This window comes from Gavia stellata, chromosome 17 (genome assembly GCF_030936135.1).
Source record: "Gavia stellata isolate bGavSte3 chromosome 17, bGavSte3.hap2, whole genome shotgun sequence".
Lineage (NCBI taxonomy): Eukaryota > Metazoa > Chordata > Aves > Gaviiformes > Gaviidae > Gavia > Gavia stellata.
The window spans coordinates 7,441,981-7,456,016 of NC_082610.1; positions in this window are offsets into that span (position 1 = coordinate 7,441,981).

Consider the following 14,036-nt stretch of genomic DNA (forward strand, 5'->3'; position numbering starts at 1 on the left):
CTGAATATGTTAGTATTTCAGATGGGAATATAAAAAAATAAAATATGTAGCTGAAGGTATACAAAAGATTGTGTTTAAATACCTGAGCTGAAATTTAGCAATAAAGTATCCATTATCAGGTTTAAAAAAACAAATAATTTCCACGTTGGTGGAAATCAGGGTGATACTAATTTTTACTCACTAGAAGACATACGTCTTTATTTAAGAAAGTACAGTAAAAAATAAAATAAAATCAGGATTTGCTGGAATAGCCAGCTGCCTTTCTAGCTCTGTTTCAAGATAAACTTTTCTAGTCTTTTCCTGTTACCTTCCCCAGGTGAGTAACAAGACCCTGCTGAGGTGCACTGAGCCATTTTGGCTTTGAGGAGCTCTCCTTTCTCGCCTCCCTGTCCCGGGCCAGAGCACGCCTGCGGTGAGAGGTGCCTGTGCCTGCCTGTCCCCGGGGGGGCTCCGCGCTGTCCCCGGGGGGGCTCCGCGCTGGGGCTCCCACTTGCGCCCAAGTGGTTCCTTGACGTGGCATCCCCAAAGAGTCTGTAATCCTTGTTTGTCTTGCCCTGCGTTGCTTAATACCCAGTGACTAAGCACCGTTCCCTGCCACCCACTGGCGTATTTTCTCTGTGATTTTACACATTGTGAAACCTCCACTGATTTTGTTTCGTGCGGCGAGGAACGAGCCTGCCCCGCATCGTTACCCGGCACGTTGTGCAGGATCTTATCAGGGACCTCTCGCAGCCCCAGGAAGAATTCAGCTCTCATACCTGGCATTTCAGTAAAGGCTCAGTTTTGGGAGAAGAGGGTTATGCCCCCGCGCTCCTTTTGCCTAGGCTCTCGCCATCCCCCAGCAGCTGTGCACCAGCTTCGCAGCCATAATCCCCCCCAGGAACGCTCGCCGGCGGACGGGGGGCACACCACTCGCAGGGCGGAGCTGCAGGAATTGCCCCGGCTATGAAGGTAATGGAAGTAACATTTACCCGAGCAATCGTACAGCATCCAGGAAACCGAGATAATTGGAGGCAAAGCAGTAAGGAACAGTTACTGGGCGAGTAACGAGCAGATACTTGACGAGAGGCACTAAACACGCTACAGAGCTGCGCTGGAGCGGCCTGGGAACCTCCCCGGGGCCAGACGGCTGAGGCAGCTGCTGGTATATTCCTGCTCCGTGGGATGAAGAGAACCAGATGATACGCCCTCAGCACCGTGCCTTGACAGCCCTGCGCTTCAACGCTGCTTTCTGGAGCCTGAGTACAGTTTGAATAGGCATTAACACGAAGCAGGAATCCATCTCGTACTGGCAAAGGGACAGACCGCTCTGATTTATGGCTCTACTGGACATGTCCGTACTAACTCTGGGTTTAAAATAAGCAGATTGAATTGCTTAAAAGGAAAGAGCATAAACACTTATTGGATTTTTCTGAGGTGGTTAAGGTTTTTAGATTGGAAGCCGTCTCCGTTTATTTTTCCTGTTACGTTCCACCAGTCAAGGGCTTCACCTGTATTTTATGCAAGGCACAGCTGTAGGATTTGCACCTCAGAGGCTGCTCCAGGGAGAGCTTCGATGCGGTATAATAAATGCCGTTTAACCAAGCAGCCATCAGAAGCAACAAAGTACTTCAAGTATCGAACATGCCGTGCCAGGGGCTGGAAAAGGGAGAACCATCTATGAAAATGAGTCCGTAAGCGGTGACGTCCCTCCGGCGTGGCCACAGGTCACAGCACGCCTGCCCAGGCCCCCACAGGTCCCAGTGCCAGGAGCAGACCGCATGCCTTGGCACCGTCGCCGCTGAGCACGGAGGGGCAGTAAACACTTAAACCCTAAAATCTGTAGGAAGCCGACGGGCCTGGAGGAAACACTGAGCTAGCGGAGTAGGGGGTGGTGGTGAAGGGCTTACCCCACGGGACAAGAACGCAGTACGAACCTTCCTTGCTACAGTAAATGTGGACTTAAGGTAGCAAACCACGGACACCAGGAAAACGATGGCTATTTCTCATGTGATGCAAATCTTATTAAGTGAATTATTTTCTATTAAATTAACTGATGAAGCCCCACTCCTGACACCCTCTGACCATCTCTAATCAGTGGTGGAATTCAGTTTCCTCATGGACAGGTTAAAGAGGACTACTGGGGTAACAACAGCAGCATCTAAACCACAGGGCAGCAGATTTTGTGTTCTAAAAATATTAAATGCAAGTATGGACAGAGGAGGCAACTTTGGGTTTTGCTCATGGGTGTTAAAAGTTTAGTATCACCTTTTGAGAAGATCACCATAGCTGAAACCAATGCTACTGCCATTGGAAAAATAGAGCTTGACAGATCTAGAAGGAAAGATCCCCAGAAACAAAGATATAGCCATATGCAAATTGTACACAAATTATAAACACTTTCATGACTGCAGACACTTTCTAAGGATTTGACCAGCTAGCAGAACAAAATCCAGAGCTGTGTTCAACATACCAGCCTGAAGAAAGGCAACAGATTAAGAAGCTTTGGCAGAGTAAGAAACATTACTGAGACACTATATGTGCGGTTATGATATAGGACAAGTCAAACAGGAGAAGCCATATCCAAAGAGGAAAAAATTGGTCTCTGGTAGAAAATAGGAATATATTTCTTCACAATGAATTTTCCAAGAGACATCCTCATTCCCCTAAGATAGCTTTACCAGTGGATATAATAGATAAATGAGTGATTGTGTATATCAGAGCTACTGCATTGCTCAGCTAACAACGTCATAGAATCACAGAGTCCTTTGGGTTGGAAGAGACCATTAAAAGGTCATCTAGTCCAATCCTCCTGCAATGAGCAGGGATGTCTTTCACTAGATCATGTTGCTCAAAGCCTCATCCAGCCTGACCTTGACCACTTCCAGGGATGGGGCATCCACAACTTCTCTGGGCAACCTCTTCCACTGCCTCACCACCCTCGTCGTCACACAATAGGGCCCACTGGTGGTAACGGTTATGACAGGCGACGTAACTTGGATCAAATCCATACCACAACCACAGCTGAAGGATTCACCACCATTGCACAAAGTCAAACTAAATGCTTTGGGAAAGACTTCTGGGCCCACATGACACAAAGGGGCTAAGAGACTAGATTAGTTTAGTTCAAGTTCTTCTTATATTTGAAATTTTGTATCATTTAAATGTTGCATACTGAATGTTATTACTGTTTCTGTTTGATTAAAAGGAGGGTAAACTGTACCTATAGGACAGTTGCTTGAGCCAAAGGTATCGTAATTAGTGAAGAGACCCTTGGCTTTAGTGATTTATCTTGAACTGTCCCAGAGGGATTTGCTCACCCCAAGCGGCAGTTAGAAGAGCTTGTTTCACTCGCCTTAGCCAAACTATAGCTGAGAGGGGACATGAGAAATATCCATAAGCTAAAGAAAAACCCGTAACAACAAGAGATACAATCTGGGTAGGAATGAAGTTACACCAAAAGTGAAGGGAAAAAAAAAAGATTTCTAACCCAAAAAGAGGAACAAAGATGTGAGAAAGTTTCTTAACAGGAACAGGGGTGAAGAGAGGGAGAACGGGACCAGAAAATCCTGTTTATTTTAAGAAGGAGCCCAGTGGATGGAGGGGCAGGACTACATGTTATGATTGCTTCTCGGCACTGGGGGGCTGTACACAGCTCCGGCTGCTGCTTCTGATTTTGTGTCTGGTGTCTCCACTTTACAAAGAACAGGAAATGAAAAATCGGCTTTTATCTCAGTTTGGAGGTCAATGTTGCTACTATAAGCTTACTCTGTTAGTATGGATTGGATGTTCTCAGTATGTATGCAGTTCTGGTCTCAAACAGCTATAGCAGAACTGGGGGGTGGGCAGGCACAAAAAAAAAAAGAAGTCAGAAAGGGGCAACAAGGGTGACCACGTATCAAAAACTTCCTGGTGAGGACAAGTTGGTAGGCTAAAACTCTTCTATCTGTAGAAAGGATAACTGAGGAGATAAGCCAGAGGCCCCAAGTCACGGAGCGGGGAGCTGAGCTGGGTCTAGCGTTCACAACACGTCTTCCACTGGGAAGAATCGGAGGGATCCAGGAGGAGCCGGAGCTGAAAAAGGCGCGCGGACACGGTCCTTCACAGAATGCCCCCGGCACTCCCCGCCCAAGGATGCAACATCTGGGGGGGCAGCAGGAGCGTCAGCTCAAGAAGTTCCCTCATCTGCAAATAGGGAACCCGTTGGGGAAGGATGATATTTACTTGCTCTGTTCTTATTTCTCCGTAGCCTGCTCATGCCATGGCCGGAGAGAGGCTATTGGGCTGCAGGGACCTTCAGCCTGGCTGCCCTTATGTTCCCTTCCGACTTTGTTTATAAGATAGTAGAGGATGAATCAAAAGCAGCTTCTGGAATGAAGTAAGATGGATGGAGAAAGCACAGATAGATTTGTTTTCCTTGGAGAGCAGCCATATGTAAATAGTATCATTACTTCTGGAAGTGAGGAGTGTGTCTTAGCTGTGCTCCCAACCACCTTCTCCTCGGTTCAGTCTTTGACACCTTTCCAGGGAAACAGCCTGAAGTCATGGGAGATTTTCCGATTCTTCACCTTCTGCAGAGAATCACTGACAGCAGTCTGTTTGGTCTAAGTGTGCTTCAGATTCTCTTGAAATAGTTTATTTGTAATTAACTTTTTTTGGCAGGGAATGAGAACAGATCTGCTGACAGTCAGAAGTGGTCGTAAGGCTTTTATATTTTCAGGCTGGATTGGAAGACCTCAGAGAAATACTGGGTAAAAACTGAACTTCTGCCATTAATTGCATGCTCTAGGCAAGATGTAGACCACTGCGATACAGTAAATATGATGGCTGACAACACAAGAAAGGGAGGAAGAAAGGATCTGGATGTTTTTTCCTCCTCATACCTTCCTGTGAATTCATAATTAAAAACAACTGCATCATTCTGCAGAGAGAAAACATGGTATCATCTGCCTTGTTTCTTTACCCTCAACTTATTAAAAGTTCATAAAAATCCAGCACAAGGAACATATCACAGGAGTACAACATCTTCAGTTTGATCATTTCTTACCCAACATATAGGGAAGGCTGTTACCCGATATGCAAAATTAATGCTATAAATAATTCCAGTGATGTGTTACGAAGAATGGTAAGATTTTAATTGCTTTCTGGCAGTTTTAGATTACACTTCACCCTGTACCACAACTGCACTTTACAGGTGTTTAAGCCCAGATCTCTCTTCCAGCAGCTAACAGTTTGGCAGCATTTGCAAAACAGTTGGGGTGTTAAAACTCAGAACATGTTTATAAGAGCCTGGTGCTAGAGGGGTATGATATTTTTCATATTAAGTAATGATATATATGACAGTAATCACAGCATCTTTTCAGCAACCTATTTATAAGGATCAAAACCTCCTTCTGTCACCTATTCTCATGCTAGGTCTGCTGCTACGTTGAAATCTATGAATAATCCCCTACTAGCAGCACAGTGTTTTATTAGTTGAGGGGAGGGAAGGCAATGGGTCTATTCTTATTTAGTCCTTCTCAAGCAGATCTCTGTGGTCATAACAGGGTCAGGATTTGGCTCAAAGGTTAATGCTACCTTTGCTTTGTTTCACATGATTTTGAAGAATTTCCTCTATTTTTGCAAAGGCAGCTGAGCACGTAAGATGTATGAAAGTGCTAGGAAGAGGAAGAGAAGTAGGACTGGCAAGATTAGGGCTGAGAATTTAATTCATTGTTTGAGTAGTTTTTGATGTTGTATTCAGCTGTATAACTCTCTACCATTGTTTTGAAATAAATTAAAACATTTGTAGAATTATCTATCTTACCAACACTTCTGTATTGACATGGCGCTCTGCTATAGCCATTATGCTTTTCCCCTGGGAGGAGCTAGTTTGATAGCTTGCTAGTTTGAGTTAAATGACTTAAATGATAAGTGGCATTTTGTTCTCATTACACTAAGAAAAGTCAATCAATATAAAGCACATCAATGCATTAATGTAAAAGCAGAAACCAAAGAAAACTGATATTAAATGGAAATTTAGAATCCATTATATTGAACACTACAACTCAATTTCCTGAACTAGAGTTGACAAACCACCAGTAAATGTCCAGCAGGGAATAGTTCTGCACTGATTATACTGACTAGATGATTTAATAGGTCTTTTTCCTCTCTAATACCTATGAACATATGAAAATCAATGGCAGCCCACTTAGTGAAAGTACCTTCCCTCTCTTGCTCCAGATGCATGGTTCGAGCTACCTACGCGAAGCGATGCTAACAGAGAAGCTGGCTTTGCATGACCTCCCGGGGTGGTGGTAAGTCCCATAGAGAAATCCCAGGCCAAAATCCTGAAGAATTTCACTTTCAACTCTGACAAAACCCCTCCTCCTTTCCCACGGAGGATCTTTGGTCAAAGCCTTGCTCTGGGAGAGGAGGGTGCCAGTCCCCAGATGTAGTACAACGTAGGGACCGGCCAGCAGAAGGGCAGGGCTGTGCCCCAGCATCCCTTCCCCTCCCATGGATGCTCTTGGAACACCGGTCCCTGCAAACCTGTGGAGAGAGGAGAGGACAGGTATGCAGCTGGGACCAGGCACTGACTTGTCCCCCGTGAGGGCTTCTCCTCCGTTTAAGAGCCTTGATGAAATCTAACTGAGGAATACGCCAAACAGCCTGGAGACGTGGATTTATCCAGGTTGGTTTTCTCCTAATCACACTGTCCCACAGGCTGGGGAAAGTTTGCATCTGAAGAGAAGCAGCAGCCACCTCCTCTATATTGCCAAGGCTTTATTGTACTTTTCATTTCTGAGCTGTCATTTCATTTAATTTCCAGTAGATGCTACTCTACTCTAGATGCTCGCTGGAGCCAGTAATCGCTGCTTCCCTGAATGCCAGACCTTTACAGCAATGTTTCTTTGTGTATTTTCAGAATACAGGAAAACAGTCTTTAGCCGTCAAAATTTGATCAATGGTATGAAACAGATTAATTAAGAAGTGAAAAGGAAGGAGCAGGGCTATGAACCAGATCCCGTGCTATGCCTACCCAATGAAGCCCATGGCGAAAGGCTAATATAGGACCAGATTCAATAATTTAAAGACGTTTTGGTAAACAGTGGCAAGAATACGTGAAATCACTTTATACATCAGCAGTGCTGGTAAAAAGCAAGCATGGGTGTATGAGAAGAAACATAATCTTGTTGCTTAGTAGTGAAATAAGGGAAAATGGAATAAAACATCCTTTCTGGAAGAATCTTTATGAATATAAACATACAAATTTGACCACAAATTGTTTCATGTTCCCATTTACAATATTGAAGGTTATTTGCACAGCTTATTTTTGACCAATTTTGACATATTTATCTGCTTTTCTCAAAAAAAGTGTGTGGTGGAATCCTTTTCATTAGAGTCATAGGTACCCTTGCAAAGTCTTTTGGAGCAAAGGACATGGTTTAGCTAAAAAAAGATTATATCTCAGCCATTTTAACCCGTGTCTCCCCTGAACGCTCTGTGCTGTGGACACAAAAGCCTGCCAGCCATTAGAAAGTATGGAAAAAATCTTCTCCTAATCTGAGCTGGGCCATGCTGGAAAGAAAAGGTAACTTCCTTGCCCAAATTTCTATTCCTGTTATTTGTAGTCACGCTTTTTACGTGCTCATGCTGGAAGTAGTGGGAGGCTAAAACCTGATGCCGGGTGTCCCACATAAAGCAATTGTTCACGTGAAAGGAGGGAGGACCCTTAATTTCCATGAGAGCCCTGTCCTGATACCAAACCCCTGGTAGGATAAAGATCAACAGCACCTGCTTGCAGACGTCCCCATTCAAACCCCTCGCCCTCTTCACTGCCTCTGAGCAGTACGCGCCCTAAAACTCTTTCTCCTGCCCCTGCTTTCAAGAAGAGACCCATGCTCGCTGACTAATAAAACGACACGAGAAATTCTGTGAAATGACCAGAAAGGTAAAAAAGAATACAAGGAAGCATTGCTTCAGACTATAATTAGTGAAATCTACTGTGAATATTAATGAATGATGCCGAGCAAAGTTTTACCAACATTGTGTATTTCTATAGCGACTCATCTACAAAAGTCTTCGCCTCTTTCTTCCCCCCCCGATACTTTCAGTAAATTTTAAAATAAGAGGCAGTATTAACTTAATCTTTTATTTAGCTAATAGAAAAAGGTTGCATTAGAGGTTTCCTGGAATAAATGTAAGTGTACTTTAAACCGAACGCATAATGGCAATTCCCCATTCAGCTGGGAACGGCACTAAATACGGCTTTGTCAAATCTTGAGCTTTTATTGCAAGTGTCACATTATCTGACCTTTTCCTTAAAGCTCTAGTTACCAGAATCATGTTATTATGCAAAAATCTCAGCTTTTATTAGGGGAATAAAGGTTTCCAGCCCTGATGGCTAGAGAGAAAATGTCAATTCCAAAGGCTCCTAAAGCAAATGAGAGGTACCTGAGCATGTACTGTTAAAAAAAAACAGTAATAGTGCTTCAGCTGTACACTTCGGGCATCTATAGCTACAAGCGTTACAGACGGTGTAGCTGTGTGGGAAAACACACTACTATATGCAGCGTGGGGGAACATGGTTCAGTCATCCCCCCTTCACCTGAGCAGCCACCCTTGGGGATGCCCATCTCCAGGTATCATTCCATAGCTAGGCTTTAACACCATTTAATAGTGCGTAAGAGATTCAGTTCTACTGAGCTAGGATTAATTTATCTGCAACAGTCTTATTTGTGCATCCGATAGCCTTTTAATCCCAACGTTTCAGGCAAGGCTGGAACCTTGCTAGAAGATGCTGGCTTCCCTCCTCGCCCTCATCACCGCCGTTTATCACTGCCTCGCTGAGCCCTGGTCCGCCCCCACCCCACTCCCAAGGCAGTTTGTTTCTCATTTGAACTTTAGCTGCTAGAAAGATAATGTCAACAGCAATCGTGGCGGAGGCAAGATTTGCAAATAGGGTAGTGTGGCTTTGCATAAAAGATAATCTCTGTTGAACATTTTGCGTGGGAACCTTAATTCGGCATCAGGAGAAAGATGACTACAAAAGCATCCCAGGCAGCAGAGCGTACGCACGTCGGGCACCACGTGTCACACTCGCAATCCGAGTTACAAACACGCGGTCCTGCACGGCGCAGAAGTTACAGCGGTGGCGTAGAGCCGCCCCAGCATCGGCTCTGCCATTACCTGCTGGTCCTTCCCGGTGCGCCCGCACCCCAAGGCTGCCTGCTCCCCCACCCATGGCCAAGGGGACTTCAAACAGGGCAAACACAAGGGGAGGGGAAGAAAGGAAGGTGGATGGCTGCTGGCAGCCCCTGGGCTACCGGCAGGTCGCTGGGCAGTGCCACCCTTGCCCTGTCCCCTGCGGCCACGGCTGAGCCCTCCGGCCACTCAAAACCAGGCCCTTCCCTTGAAAACGCTGTTTCCTCCTTGCAACGCGGAGAAGGGAGGCACAAGGGTTTTCTCATTTTCTTTCAAATGAAAGGTGATGGGCCAAATTGGAAAAGAAAGCGGACGCGGTGATTCTGCTGTTACTTTGCTGCGAGATCTTGAGCGAATCCCTTAAACACTCTGTGCCGAGTTTACCCGACCATAAAATGCCCGCGGACCTCGCAGCAGTATTCTGAAAATAACTGCAATTTAAGATTCTCCAGGATAAACTGCTCAAACAGGGAAAAGTATTATGATCTATTCATGATTTCTTTGGCATTTAGCGTTTTCTACAGGTCATGGTTCAGCCAGGAAAGACAGAGGATGCCGTGGTTGTGATCTTTTTCCCTTCCATGCAAACGGTAACCTAGGCGATATGCAAACACATCTGCTTAAATCAAAGCAGAGTTTTACTCCTCACCCTGCTCAGGCACAAATAACAGCAGCAATTGGGGAGGTTCAGAAATACCATTCAAACACAGAGAGCTAACCATGAGAAGCGCACAACTGCATGTTTAAATAAGATAAAATTAGTAAAGAAAAGTAATATCTTTTAAAAGGCCAGCTAATCCATTAGGAAAAACAAACAAGCACTTATTATTTGTTCCATTTTCGTGAAAATGGTTTTAGCGCCAAAGCGATACTTACTCTTCCACCTTCTGTGGTGTCTGTGTGAGACGTTAATTCTCAGGTGATAAATGAGAAACTGAATGAGACTCTTCCAGAAAAATGGAAGAGATCAGACTTATGCCTCAGGTAGGCTATAATTAAGCCATCAATTACAGTATGCACTATCTAAAACCCACAGGGTTGGTTTTTTGCTTTACAGCTGGATGCAGCATAAACAACATCCTTTGTACAGCGTCTCTGCCAGCGGTTTTAATTGATTGCTGCATTGATTAGGTGCATGCAGGCGGCTGGGGGTTTTCTCTGAAAAGTTTCTGATACCCTGTTATAGCACTCGCGAAAGCAGCAAGCGCTGGTGGCTTACATGAGTAACAGTTCCATCATTACGCTACCCTGATGGGTTTTTACGCCCTGAGCATCCCCATAGCTGAGCCGGCTGCCGTGTGATGCTGAACGGCTGGTCGGTTTGGAGGAGATGGACGGGACCGCAGCTCTGGTACCCCGTGTGTCCTGTACTCAATTTGGGCACGGACTGGGGTGCCCTTACTAAGCAGCTCCAGAGACAGGTAAGAAGAAGCTGCCAAGCGGGCAGTGCAGGTGGCTGGCACATTGGGAAACCCAAATGCGGGTTTCTGAGTAAGGCAGACTGCTGAGTGTCTGAAGATCAGAAACGTCGAGTCGTTTATAGCAGTAGCAGGATTATTTTTAAAGCTCTGGTTTCTGTGCACACCTTGGACTGTCAGGAGCGGTGTGAAGCGAACGCTGTTGCACAACTGTGTATTACGGCTTGCATTCAAAGCCAGAGCGTGGGTGGGGAGGGGCTGGTTACACATCTCTAGCAGGAACCCTAAGGGATGTCGTAACAGCCGCACGGAGAAAACATCTGCTCATTAGCGAAGCTGCTCTGTTTCAGACACCCAGAGCGCACAAGCACGAACAAGCCCCGAGCGGAGGCTGCTCACGTCTGAATCCCCACGTCGAGCTCGTGGCCTCTGCGTTTGGCTGCCCCGGCACTCCAGCCTCTCACTAACCCGCTGTGCTCAGCAGCATCCCCTGGCCTCCAGCTCGACGTGCTATTTCAAGGCTTTTTTTTTTTCCCCCTAGCCAGCTGAATTGCCCCCTTTTCTTTTTCTTCTTCCTGCAAACACGCTCACCCAGCTACCAGCATCTTCTCCTGGGTTTAGTTTCTCTGACTTTTCTTTCCAGTTCCATCTAGTCACCTCCACAAGCCACATCTCAGCCTCTTCTCCCCCAGGCTGTGAGAAGCCAGGAAGGCCACTTCCCATCCTCTTCCCAGGCTGCGGAGATCCCTCAGGCTGCTCCTTCCAGGGACAGATCCTGTCCCCTCTGCCAGAAACGGCTTTGTCCCATTTTTTAATTCCTGAGAAGCTGTTAACAGGTCTTAACCCCTTGGTCAAGCGCAAACCTACACAGCCACCCCCCAAAATGTCCTGCGAGCTGTCCCACAGCTGCTGTCCATGGGAACAGGCTCTCCAGAGGTCTCTCGTGGACGGAGAGCGGCTTAGCCCCGAGATGGCCCATCCCTGTGCCCAGGTTCGTGCGGTGGCCCTGGCCATGGAGGAAGCCCATCCTCACCCCGGGTTCTCCTCCAAGCGAGGAGTTAGAGAAACAACAGGAGGGAAGCGGGACCAAGCGGATGAGACCAATGGCAGTGTGATCACAAAGTAGTGCTAGTTAATTATCCATGGGGATAGTTAATAATTATAGTTAATAGTTATAGTTAATTATCCATGGGGATTTTCAGATGGGTAATATCAGTCCTGGTATTTTTCCCCCTTGCCAATTACCTGAACCCATGGGTTGCACCCATCGCAAAGGGCTGGTGTCGATGTGCCCGACTTCAGATTACAGTCATGTATCTGCAGGAAACGCACGCAGAAAGCGCTGGACCCGTCCAAACACCGAGTGCAAGAGCTGTTTTGCGGTGCATGCCCAGCTCTGTGCAGGGGAGGGCTGGATCCAGGGACCTCACTGGGAGATGTCACAATATTTGTTTGTCAGGCCAAAAAAAAAAAAAAGTCTGGAGCCCATATTTTCCGTCATTTCAAGCCTGAAGTGTGCTTGAGGAGTCTGAAGTCTTTGACAGAGTTTTATACTTGCAGAGGGGGATTTTATTTTGAACATCCTTTAAATACTCTGTGGGTAGGAGTATTTCCAGTTTTGGAGCGGTGTGTGTATTCTGATAAATAAAATCAGCCTACGAAGTGGACCTTTGCATCGGCAATCAATACAGCATATATCTGCACTGGTGACTCACACAGCCTGTCATGGGTTTTGTTTAGTTATTTAATGTAGAGTTATATATATATTAAAAATATTTAATATTGTAGATATTTTAACATCAATTACCAGATATTTCGCAATACATATTTATAGAAAGGACAGAGTTTTGCATCCAGTGACGCGCTGAAGTCTTTGTAAATATGTTTTTCAAAACTAAAAAAGTTTTTGGCATCATATATTGCTCATCTCAAAAGTAAGAAAACTGTAAGTCAGAAGTATGGTGGTAGTAGTTGAAAGAAACACTTTTTCTAATCACATTAATGTTTAGTCAAATCCTGTCATACTTCCCAACCCAAATGGTGTCGCTGGCCCAAATTCTTCTCCCAGGTACACTCTTTTTATATCTAGACTAGATCTATCAAGCGATAACACTAGGTTTGCTGCCCTGTAGACCAAGCCGGCCCACGAAGATGGATCTGCGTGCCTGACGTGCGAGGACAGGAGGCAGAGTTTTATCTCTGCAGCTCAAACATTGTATTTTGAATACAAGTTCTTGCAACTCCCTAGGTACTACTCACAGCAATCACAGCTTTAGCAGAAAGTATTTTCTGGGGGTTTTTTTTGCTGTTTTTTTTTAATATACATGTTCAACAGAGTCCATTTCCATCTACACAGTCAGACTCCACAGCACCAGTTATCTGAACTCGCAGAAGTCTCTCCCTGTAGGGAAGCCAAGCCACAAAGGGCTTCAAAACATTTGGTAGCCACTAGAAAGGAAAAAGTTCTCCAAAACATCGTTCTGATTTTTTTCCCTGAGACTTCAGAAGGATGGACAATTAAAACTTCCCTGATGACAGAGATTTGCCAGCTTATGCAGCGCTTCATGGGAAATACAACTTCCCACTAGCTGCTCTCAGTGCCTCTGAGACACGCTATTTTTCAGTCCTGATCCTTTGAACTGCAGTTAGTGCCCAGCCTTTTGGATCGGATGCTAAACCTTTCCCCACTCATTTGGCTTGCAGCTTCCGAAGCGCTCTCTTCCCCCACGACCCTCCTGCCCAGTGCGTGCCTGGCTGCCTCCCCACGAGCCCCGGCACCACGCGGGGCTCCTCGCCAGCACTCGCGGTCCCAACAGCTGAGCAACAGGATGAGTGCCCCTAAAGAAGTGAGCCTACAAAGCCCGAGGCGCAACAGCCACCCCATCCTGAAGCGTGGGATTTGCTGTGCTGCGGAGGATGCAGCGCTGTGGAGTAGTTGCCTCTCAGTGCGCAAAGGTGGGATTGGAGACAGAAAGTTCAAAATCCACAGTGCGACGGGCATCTATGGGGGTCATGGCATTTGGGGCAGGCTGGGACAAGGCTTGGCAAGGTCCATGGGACACCTGAGCCAGCCTGACACATGCGGGTACCTCCTCGTCACCCCGCTGCGGGATGCTGGTGGAGCTCTGGATCCACACGGCTTGCAGAGGTTTCCCATGTACACTTTCTGGGCTCAGGACAGCTCGTGGGGGGTTGATGATACACAATTAAAAAGTCAGTATTAAAAATCTCCCTGCATGAAAGCAGATCTGCAGTGGCCACTGAGCAGCGTGGACTCCAAGGGGAAAAGGGCCCCTGGGGGGGTTGGCACGGTGCAGCGCCTGCCCGGCACAGCCAGCCGGGGTCGGGAGCCCTTGCCTGCCGCAGCGGGTCTGGGTGGCCCATCCTCCTTCTCCCGGAGGAGCTGGGCCGTGGCTCTCCTCCAGCCCAAAACCATGCTCATTTTCAGGAAGT